Here is an 11,961-nt window from a genome sequence, read left to right on the forward strand (position 1 = left end):
TTCTTTTAATACGTTACTTATTAACGATCATTACCTTTAAAATTGCAGGGAAAAATGATAGAGATGCAATCGGCTTCTGGGGAATCCTCCCCTAGTGACATAGACATATTCACGCAAGTGCTCGGGTCGCAGTCTAGTATGACAAGAGGTTTGGGACTATCTATTAAGCATAGATGTTCATCCTCCTCAACTTCATCGACTTCACAAATTAATAATCTTAACAAAGATTTAAAAGCTGCACGGCGTGAGAATGAGTATATGAGGTCGAGACAGCAAGAGTTAGAGTCTCTCTTACAACGACAGTCTCATTTAGAGATGCGTTTACAGGACCAACAGAGAGACCAGGAGGAAAGAATACGCAGTGAAGTCCAAGAGCAAGTGCAACGAGAGATGAAGGTGCAAATGGAGCGTGTTATGTCGTTGCAACAGAATCGCGATGGGCGTGGGAAAAAGAAGAAATAAATTTTATCAGTATTGGCGACTAGTTTTAATATCTAATTTTAAAATTTTATAAGACATTGTTACTTGTTAATTGATGATATGTAATATGATACAATTGATACGTTTTTTAATTTTATGAAATTAGTATTTCTGATCTGTACGTTCGAATGTAAATTAAAAACGTTCAAACGTTGGTTCACATTCAAACCAACGTTCAAACGTGAATACATAAAATTAGATAGTAACATTCGAACGTAGGCCTATACATTCGAACGATTAAACGATTAACGTTCGAACAAAGCCCCGAACGTAGCACTTGCATTCGAACGCTCCTTCGTTTACATTCGAAATAACATCCAAACGTTAAACCCGTTACGTTTGAACATTTTTCCTTTAACGTTCGAACGCTTATTAACGTTCGAACGTTTATTAACGTTCGGATGCATAAACGTTCGAACGTAAATATGATACGTTCGAACTATAATCAACGAACGTCAAATTCTCTCATTAGAACGCCAATCGGTCCAGGTTGACGTTCGAACGTTCAATTTGACGTCCGAACGTTACTTTCTGTGACAGTTCTCAACCGTCACAAAAAAAGTAACGTTCAAACGTTCAACCAAACGGAACACCTTCAACCGTCACTAAAAATATTTTTAGTGACGGTTCAACAGTAAGCTGTCACCAATTATATTTTGTGATGCACATTTGGTGACGGTTTCAAACCGTCACCAAATATTTTTAGTGACGTTTTGGTAATTTTTTGTGACGGTTTCCTCTTCTACAAAAGATAAATTGTGTTGTAGTGATTTTAACTACTTTCTTACCAAGCCAGATATCTCAGGTTGAAATAAGCAAATAACATCGTATATAAATTGGATTGATTAATATATATTAGCTAGCTAATAGCTAGGCCACACATGGATTATCAATGGATGACCTATTAGATACAGTATTATATTGTTTCTGTTTTTCTGTTATAGTTTCTGTTATAGGCCTTTATGTTAGTTTGCTTAGATTATTTTAAATATTACTTTCCCGCCAGTTATTCACTTGCTGTAAATAGTATATAAGCTATACTATCATTTCATGCTAAAACAATTCAAGAAATACAATTCAGTGCTCTGCATATTTCTTGGTTTCACTCTTTACATGGTATCAGTTTCAAAACACCTTTATGCGGAAATCATCATGACTTCAGACCCCAGTTCATTCCTCTCATCTTCCACTCTTGATTCATCAAGTCCTTACTGTCCTCATAATGGAGATAGTCCAGGATCTATTCTTGTGACTCAAATTCTTGTTGGTGACAATTATCACTACAATAGAAACGCTCTTTAGGGATGAAATTTTTCGTCCCATATTATAGTCATTTCATCCCAAAATATATTTTGACATGAAAAACAAATTAATCTTGAGCTCGTTCCAACAACACTATCCCAAAAGATATTTTGGGATGAAAGTCACCATTTCATCCCAAAAAATATATTTTTTGACGAATTTGGAGGAAACAGTTCGAACACGTTCGAATGGGGAATTTCTTTTGTTACGATTGAAATTCATCCCAGAATATCATTCGAACGGTTAAAATTTTACGTTCGAGCAAAAATAAATTATACACCCATTCGAACGGTATAAATTTATCTTTCCGTTCAAACGTTAAAGGGAAAAATCAAACGGTATAAGTGTTCAAACGGGAAAAGTTATGTTCAAATGCTACGAAAATAAATGGCGTTCGAACGTTATGTGATCGTTCAAATGATTTAATAAATTGCGTTCGAACGTTATGTGGTTGTTCGAACGATAACTAATTTATTTAAACTCAATAATAAAAAACCAAATAAACATTCATAATATTTGAAAAAATACATTAGAAACTGTTTAATAGTCACAAAAGTTTTATATTAAGTGCTGACTAAATAAATAATCGTGAGAATGACATTGTTCTTACATAAATAGATAATCTCAAAATATGTACGTAAAAAACATCAGTTGCTTGCAGGCCTGTACTGTTGCATAAGCTGCTGCATTTGGAGTTGTATCTGCCTTCTGAACTCTTCTTGTTGTTCTTCATGTTGTTTGATGTGCATCTCCATGTCTGCTTATTTCGCCAATTGAGCATCTAACTCATATTGCCTTGTAGTTAATTCTTTGATTCCGGAATTTGAATTCTCTAGCGCTATAGAAGTCATAGAGGCAAACTCGGAAGAAGAGGAAGAGGGAGAAGGCTTTACACAGCAACCCAAACCCCTTAAATATCCTGAACGTTGACTCAGGACTTGTGTAAAGATATCAATATCACTTGTTGAGGAATTTTGATCTGACGTAGATTCAGCACGTATGACAACCATTTTATCCTAAACATATATACGATAAAAAATTAATATCATCATAAATATTCTAATATATTTAATTAAAACAGGTTATAATACTTACATAATTTTCACGGGTATTAGAATGCATCCACTCTCCATTACGATTGGTGTGCGATGCAGCATATAATTTTGTCAGATCATAATTAGTATATGAATCTTGCTACAATAAATATGCGTCAAGATATAGAGTCATTATGATTCATCCAAATAATGAACTATATCCAATAAAAAAAAATAACAATATCAATTTCCTAGAGAAGCGATGGAAAGATCTTGAACCTGCATGATGATTAATCTTCAATTTTGATCTATTTGTTTGGTTTATAGAACTTTGCTTCTGCAAAGAAATTGAAAATATTGTGAAGCGAAATGACAAATAGGACAAGTAAAATAATTAAATTTAATTATACTTGATATGATGGATCCTCAAACATGTTACAAAGTTTTTCCCACTCAGAAGGTCGGACATCCTGAAAAGGATATTAGCGTGCATCTTCCTTAATCTCAAACTTATTATAATGCTCATGACACCTCGCCTTGTATTTGTGGAATGCATTACCCATAAGCTCTTCCACAGTCTTACGCTCCTCTCTCCGACCAAAATTTAATTCGAAATCATTCTTAAAAAAATATTCACAAACATATTATCATTTATAATATTCTAAATTTAAGTAAAATATAGAAATTTATCCTACTAAATCAAAGTTTTAAACATTACCAAACAATGCTTCTTTATAAGCTCTTTAACATCTAGGGGGACTTTCTTCCATGAAGTCATTGCCAAAGGTGCATAAGTTCATGTAAGAGCACCCACATGCGATGCAAGCCAAGCTACTAGTTGTCCTTCGCCTTTGGTATGTTCGTCAGGAATGTTAACCTTGATCTTACCCACCTTACGATATTTTTCTAACGTCATGCCTCTAGTGGTGCCTCGACCTTGAAGAGATTGTACTGTAGACTCTATAAAATATAACATTGTAATCAATCTCTATTATATGTTTGTTATATGACCTTAATTAAGAACTTTTATGAGTATTAGATTTTTACCTTATTCTGTAGAGTCAATCTCTAATGGTGAGTCTGAAGGTGAGCTAGGAACAGGTGGAGATAGGTTGCGAACTTCCTTCCTCTTTGGTGGCATAATTTCAAACTACTGATACATTCAATAAGTAAAATATTTCTCATCAAGTGTAATGTTAACACATAATTTGTCAATCATACTCTCTATCAATTTCATTTGACAATTCACTCTTATCATCTGTAAATACTTCAGATGATTCAACATTTTGCTCAATTGTCGCATCAACAATTTCAGCCTCAATATATTCTCTATTTAATGGAATCACCTCATATTGGCTCAAATCCACAAACAAATTTAAGACGGGTTGACTCTCTTGCTATGCTTCTTGAGTAGAGGGGTCATCTTTTTCTTCATCTTGTCCTTCCGCCTAAGGGATAACATCATATATATTTATTGGAGAATATTTTTGTTCTACTCGCCATTAACTCTGGGTCATCTAAGTAGAATACTTGAGATGCTTGAGAAGTTAAAATACAAAGATCATCTTCATGCCCTTTCTTTGATGTATTAATACTAAAAAAATATTCATCATCACAGACACCAGTTCAAGGATTGCTTAATTCCCACCAATCACACATAAACAGATACACTGCAAGCTCCTCCAAATATTTCATTCAAATTATATCGACAATATCCTCATAGAAATCAATATTTTCTCCATCATGACTTCCTTCGACTAGGACACCACTATTTTGGATTTTCTTATAACAATCTTGATCCATTGTGTAATACCTGCTTACCCGAGAAATACATGCAGAATATCGAGTAATACGTCTCGATGGGCCACACGCCAATGCATACAGTTCATCTGATATATCGTTTGGATTATTCACATGCATTTGTACAACCTATATATTGAGTAAAGCATATATTATATGAAAATTTAAATCCATTCTTTTCATTGGTTATTGAGTAAAGCATATGTAATGTCATTACCTGTTCTTCAAACCATCTCAGAATCTCATCTTCATGTTTCTAGTTTATATCATTTACTTCCAGTTCCTTGAACACGTTAATATGATCACTGAAATTGATGATTACCACAAATATTTTATATTCTTAGAATCTTTTTAAAGTAAATGAGAAAATTTAAATTAAGAAAAAGTTATGACTTACTTCAAGTGGTTCTCTATCTCAAGACAATTGTTCAGCACGTACCACTGAACTTTCTCGAACTCTCTTTCACACAAGTCATAACCATGCACTATTGGACGTACTTGTTGGGAAAATATAGAAAATACATTCCGTTGTCTTGCTCGGTCTATGTCAAAGTTTCTTTCCGACCGATCAAATATAGTGTCAACTTCGTGGAAATATTTGGAACAGGAGATATGCCACTCATCGTCAATATATGTTTCTGCAATTGATCTTTCTGGGCGGGCCTTGTTACCCACTGTAGTTTTCAATTTTCCAAGAAATCATTCATTGGGATATATCCATCTATATTGAACTAGTCCTGCAAGTTGAGCCTCACGTGGCAAATGAACGGCTAGGTGAACCATTACGTCAAAGAATGATAATGGGTAAATACTTTCTAGCTTACACAATTTTATGGTAATTTCTCATTCCATTCGATCCAAAACTTCTACATTCAACGTCCTAGCACATAAGTCTTTAAAAAATGCACCCAACTTATTCAAAATCAGGCGCACGTCTCTCATCAAGTACTCACAGATACCAATAGGCAAGACACGCTGTAAGAATACATGACAATCATGAATTTTTAATCTAGTTATTTTCCAATCATTTGTTCTCACACACTTTGTTAGATTCAAGGCATAACCGTCTGGTAATTTAATCTTCATTAGCCACTCATAGAATATAACCCTTTCATTCCTTGACAATGTATACCACCCAATCGGCATGTAGACAGATGAACCATTTTCTTATAATTACAGTTCTCATCTTATTCCCAATCGCTTCAGATCCTTCCTTAAGTTTAATGTATCCTTTATTTTTCCTTCAATTGACATCAATGTTCCCAATACGGATTAGTAAATATTTTTTTCAATATGCATAACATCAAGACTATGTCACAATTTTAACTTCGACCAGTACGGGAGTTCGAAAAATATACTATTCTTTGTCCAATTCAACTCATTCGTAGCTCGTTTTCTCATTTGTTATTTTTTACCAAATTCATTACAATCAACTTCTATAAATTGTGCAAGTACATCTTCTCCAGACAAATATGGTGGAGATTGGCCCTATTCAACTGTTCCATCAAACATTCTAGAATTTCCATGCTATCTATAGTCACCAGGTAAAAATTGACAATGACCCATGAAACATAATTTCCTCCCGTACGTAAGCCATTCAGATTTGGTATGTTTGTTACAAGTTGGACATGCCATTTTTTCTTTAATACTCCAACCTGACAAGTTTCCATAAGCGAAAAAATCATTTATTGTGCATAACATCGCAGATACATCTTGAATGACTTGCATATTGATGAATCAAATGTGACAACCCCATTCTCGCAAAAGTCTTTCAATTCTGCAATCAATGGCTATAAGTGTATGTCATTTTCCAGTGATCTCGGACCTGAAATGAGCAAACTCATAATGAAATATGGATCTTTCATACATTTCTATGGTAGTAGATTATACTGCATAAGTATAACTGGCCAAATACTATGACTAATACTCATGTTTCCAAATGGATTAAATCCATCTGTTGCCAACCCAAGTCACACATTACACGGTTCTTCAGCAAACCATGGGTGTTCCTAATCAAATTCCTTCCACACTTGGGAGTCAGTAGGATGTGACAAAATATCTTCGTTCCTTACTCTGCCTGATGAGTGCCATGTCATGTCTACAGCCGTTGCGCGTGACATAAATAATCGTTGTAATCTAAGTATCAATGGAAAGTGGCGTACGACCTTTTTCGGCACATTTTGCTTGTCCGATGTCCATCTTGATTCATGGCATATGGGACACTCGTTCAACTGCTCATTTTCTAGCCAAAATAATATACAGTCATTCTTACATGCATGTATTACATTGTAATCAAATTCGAGTCCTCGTTTCAACTTTTTTTCTTCATAGAAGTTACGAGGTAAAGTATTGTCTGTAGGCAGTGCCTCTTTAAACAGCTCAAGTAACATATTGACTGCCATATTAGATAATCGACACATTAATTTTATGTGAAGCAGTCTTACGGTAAATGACAACTTAGTGTGTCTACTGCATCCTAGATATAGCTCACACTGTGAATCATTCCACAATCGTGCAAAAGTGCTATGGCCCCCATCACTTCAGCTTGATGTGTCCATGTCACCTTCATCCATAAACATTCTAGCACCGATGTCACCTTACATTTGCTCCATATCCTCATCGTATTCATCTCCAAAAACCTCTCATTTTATATTTTCATCAATCTCTTCTTCATGTGGAGCCTCAAATGAAGTTGGATATGGTTCGCCGTGTAAGACCCAATCAGTATAACCCTTATCAATACCTTTGGCAAACAGATGCTCTTTCACCAAGTCTATCTTATGAGAATGTCAATTCCTGCATTCTCTGCATGGGTATCTAATACGCCCATCACTATCGTATGTACCCAATGCGAACTCCAAGAATTTCTTAACACCTTCAGCATATACATTGTAATTTTGACCCAATCGATCGCTAACTTGCATCCAACTCTTATTCATGCTGACTATCTTCATTACAAAAAGTCACGTGTGCATCAACAAACAAGCATGTATCATGTATCAATCAAGGAGTATGCCACCTTTCACCAAGTAGTTGGTCCTATCCTGTTCGGGATTGTAAGATCATAGTCGTTCAACCTATGATCTATTATCTTTCATGTTTAACAAAATTTCGGCAGCATCTCCCCATAATTCTCCAAATATGCTCGTTTGGTTGTGTGCACTGACGATTAACAAGTCATTGCACATCACTGAAACTGCATATCCGGAGAACAAGGGATGAATCCACCAAAATCATAATGTTGGATGACAACAAATATAGTTCGATAGTTTGCGAGAATAATCTTACAATCCCAAACTGTCCACTCCGGATAATTCACGAGTTGTCAATCAAGCATTCATCTGGATTGATATAACAAACAATGCAATACTACATTGTTTAAGGTTTATTTTGATGATAACAAATATAGTTCAATAGTTTGCAATAATGTTTAAGGTTTATTTTGATGAACAAACAATACAAGATATACTAACATATGTCAAACTATAACAACATATTATTTATATAACAATACGACAAAAACATAATTATTAAGTATTATCTAAAGATTTAGTAGTATTTTAATTAAAATACTACATTTTATTAATTTAGAATTAACTATTTAAGTATTATTAAATCTTAACTATTTATATTTTAATTTAAAGATTTAGATGTATTGTAATTAAAATACATCATTTTCTTAATTTACAATTAACTATTTAAGTATTATTAAATCTTAACTATTTATATTTTAATTTAAAGATTTAGATGTATTTTAATTAAAATACATCATTTTATTAATTTACAATTAACTATTTAAGTATTATTAAATCTTAACTATTTATATTTTAATTTAAAGATTTAGATGTATTTTAAGATGTATTTAAATTAAAATACATCATTTTATTAATTTACAATTAACTATTTAAGTATTATTAAATCTTAACTATTTGTATTTTAATTTAAAGATTTAGTATTTAGTATTTGTATTTTTATTTAGTTTAAGTATTTTTAAAATATTTTTAAATGGACAACTATCCTTATATATTCTAATTTCTAATTGTAAATACATTGATGTATAGTTTCCGTTTAAACGGTATTAAACTATGTTCGAACATAACATATACGTTCGAATGGTAAGCCTAAACCGTTCGAACGAGTTCATTCCAGATTTCAGTCCTCTTCAACAACGAAAAAACCCATTAATTACGAACTCACAACAACACAAACAACAATATCAAGGGCAAACAAATTTTCAACATTGCAAAATATCATATTCAAACCAAAATGAAAATATAAAAAGCATACCTAGATTTTGAGAGATGAAAAGGTAAGGAGATTAGACTATATGCCGTGTACCCAATGCGAAGGAGCTCCCCAAAAGGCAGTAAAAATAATGAGGTAATCCGAGAATAATTGAGTGAGATGAAAACTCTTTTGAGTTTGGGGGCTAGATTGAGAGAGAATGGCGCTGGTTCGCAAAGGATCTCTAGTTCGTGAGAGACTAAGAGTGGTGGGAGGAGAGTGAGTTTGTGAGGATCTATTGTGTATTTGCAAAACATTTCTTGTTCGAATGGTTATTTACTAACTGTTCGAAGGCGAAACTATGAAGCGGCAAAAATTTTCCTCCTAAAGTTTCCCGTTCGAACAGATAAATAGTCAGTTCGAACGGTAATGGATGCATTCTCGCTCTGGTCCACGCTTATTATTAACAGTTCAAATGGTTTGGTAAATGTTTGATAATATTTTTTTTTACACTATACCTTTAAATAAAAGAACAACATTAATATATATAGACATATTAGATGATACTATAGTTTAGTAACATAGTAATATCATATTATAATATATAATTGAGCATATTATATATTATATTATAGTGAAGTATATATGAATATATAATATCATACTAATTAAATTATAAGTAACATATATATAGTATCAACATATTGTCTCATCTATAGTACTAGCATATATAGTGTCATCTAATTCGACTATAACTAAAATATATTATATTAATATATTAGACTATATATAACATATATATAATATCATATATAGTGTCATCTGTAGTACTAGCATGCATAGTATCATCTAATTAGACTGTAACTAAAATATAATATGTTAATATATTAGTATAGCATTTAAATGTATTGAAGTAAACCGTTCGAACGTAATTAATCGTTCGAATGGTCTTGCGTATATAAGTTGTTGTAGACGGTCTTTTTCACGGACGCCGAACCAGTTGCAAAATGTCATTTTCTCCAACATAACCGTCCATCTCCGTTGTTTAAAGCCGCCGTCGCTGCCGCGAATAGTACCCAGTTGAAGCCTCTTTCTCTAAGCACCGATATGCTATTTTTCTAACCATTTTACCGTTAAAATTTAGGTTTTTGATGGATTATTTGTTTAAATTAGGATAAAATAATCTATCCATCAATACTCACCATAGATTTGCTTAAATCCATTGTAGAAAGGTTTATTTAAGTCTCTTTGTATTACTTTGTTGAAAAATCCATGGAATCGAGGAATTCCATGGATTTCAATGGCTGAGTTGACTCAGCGTCGTCGTTGAATTCCACTCGCATACCCTTCGAATGTTGGGTAGGGCGTTCGAACTGTATGAGCCAAACAGGTTTATTAATTAATTGTTCGAACGTTGTTTTAGACGTTCGACCGTTGTTTTATACGTTTAAACTATACGAGCCAAACAGGTTTGCATACCATTTGAACACTATTTTAGGCATTCGAACGGTATAATTAAATTTAGTAATATTAGTGAATCATTATTTTTATTCCACATTGTAGTTCTATTAAATCTTAATGAAAATATATTATATTATAATTAAATTAATATAGAAATTTATCACATTTTGGTAAATATTTAATTTCTATTAATATTAATCTAATTAATATTAAATAATGTGATATTTTTTTTTTATAAAATTTTGTTGTTCACAATGTCTTACTTTATTAAATTACTATTCGTATCTAATTTAGTGATTAGTTATTAATTATATATTTGTATCGTTAATGTTGTATTGATAAGCTCTTTAATTGTAAATTTCAGGTTGATCAGAATGTCTTCTTCTAGGGCGGGATGTAAGCGACGCAATTCAGCTGAGACTAGTATCAGTCCAGAAAGGGGGAGGACTATTTCACTAGAGCAACAAGTGAAGCTTTCTGACTTCCAGAGTCTTGTCTGGGAGGGTCATTCCTTGCCATCAGTCTTCAGTGATCGTGGTTGGGGACCTATCCTAGATGAGCGGGAGGAATCATGGGAGACCGTCTCCTATATTGACATTGTTGCTGAGTTCTATAGAGAGCTCGATGGTACCAACCCAAATGACGGATGAGCATACAGGATCTCTGTCCTAGGAGCTCCAATTGTATTTTCACGAGATTGACTCGTTGAGCATCTCGGTATTCCTAGGCTACCAGATGCATATCTGAACATGGTGCCTAGAGAGTCTGATCCTTCAGCTGAAGAGGAGACAGCTGAGGAGGAGGCACCAGTTTATACAGATGAGGTTGATGCCCTTGCTGATCATGAGGTAAGGGATTTGGTTGTTGGTACAGATGCTCCCCCGTATGATGGGACGAAAAGCATCAAGCAGGCAAATCTATCTTCTTTCTTCAAGATCCTGAATTTGACAATCGCCAACAATATTGACCCTCGGCAGCACAAGACATAGGTTAGTATTGATCGGACGAAATTTATAATACAGGTCGCTCGTGGCATTCCTATCGACCTAGTGGGGTATATATTCGATAGGATTCGATCTGAGTCACGGTACATTCCGACTGATATACTGCCATTCGGGATCCTGATCACCCAATTTCTGCCAGTGTCGTGCCTGTTGTTGCCAAGCGTAAACGAGAGCCGATGGGACCGATCACAGCACCACCCTCCCATGTAGCACGGGACACTCGAGACTACGTTTTCGTGGACATGTTCCAGACCAAGTTGGTCCTCAAAGAGATGCATAACCAGAAGATCATGGAGTATCAGCCGCTGAGACATCCAGACAGGCTGAGGCATCAGTACACAACATTACTCGTGAGGACATGGCGGAGATCGTGCATGCAGCGATCAGCGAACAGGCATCAACGGTGATAGTTGTAGTGCATATGGAGGTCCGTTCTGCTGTGTCTGAGTTTCGTACATAGATTACTGCTAGTATTTCTGAGTTACGTATGAAGCTTGATGCCATGTCTGCGACTCAGGTCACAATTAGTACTCGACTGACACAGATAGAGGAACATTTAGCTACAGTCGAGGAAGTGTACAAAGAGTTAGGGTCTTAGTACTTTCTATCTTTTATTTATTTTTTTATCTTTTTTAGAATGGACAATATTTAGTGTT

Source organism: Juglans microcarpa x Juglans regia, chromosome 8D, assembly GCF_004785595.1.
Source record: "Juglans microcarpa x Juglans regia isolate MS1-56 chromosome 8D, Jm3101_v1.0, whole genome shotgun sequence".
In the NCBI taxonomy this organism is placed as follows: domain Eukaryota; kingdom Viridiplantae; phylum Streptophyta; class Magnoliopsida; order Fagales; family Juglandaceae; genus Juglans; species Juglans microcarpa x Juglans regia.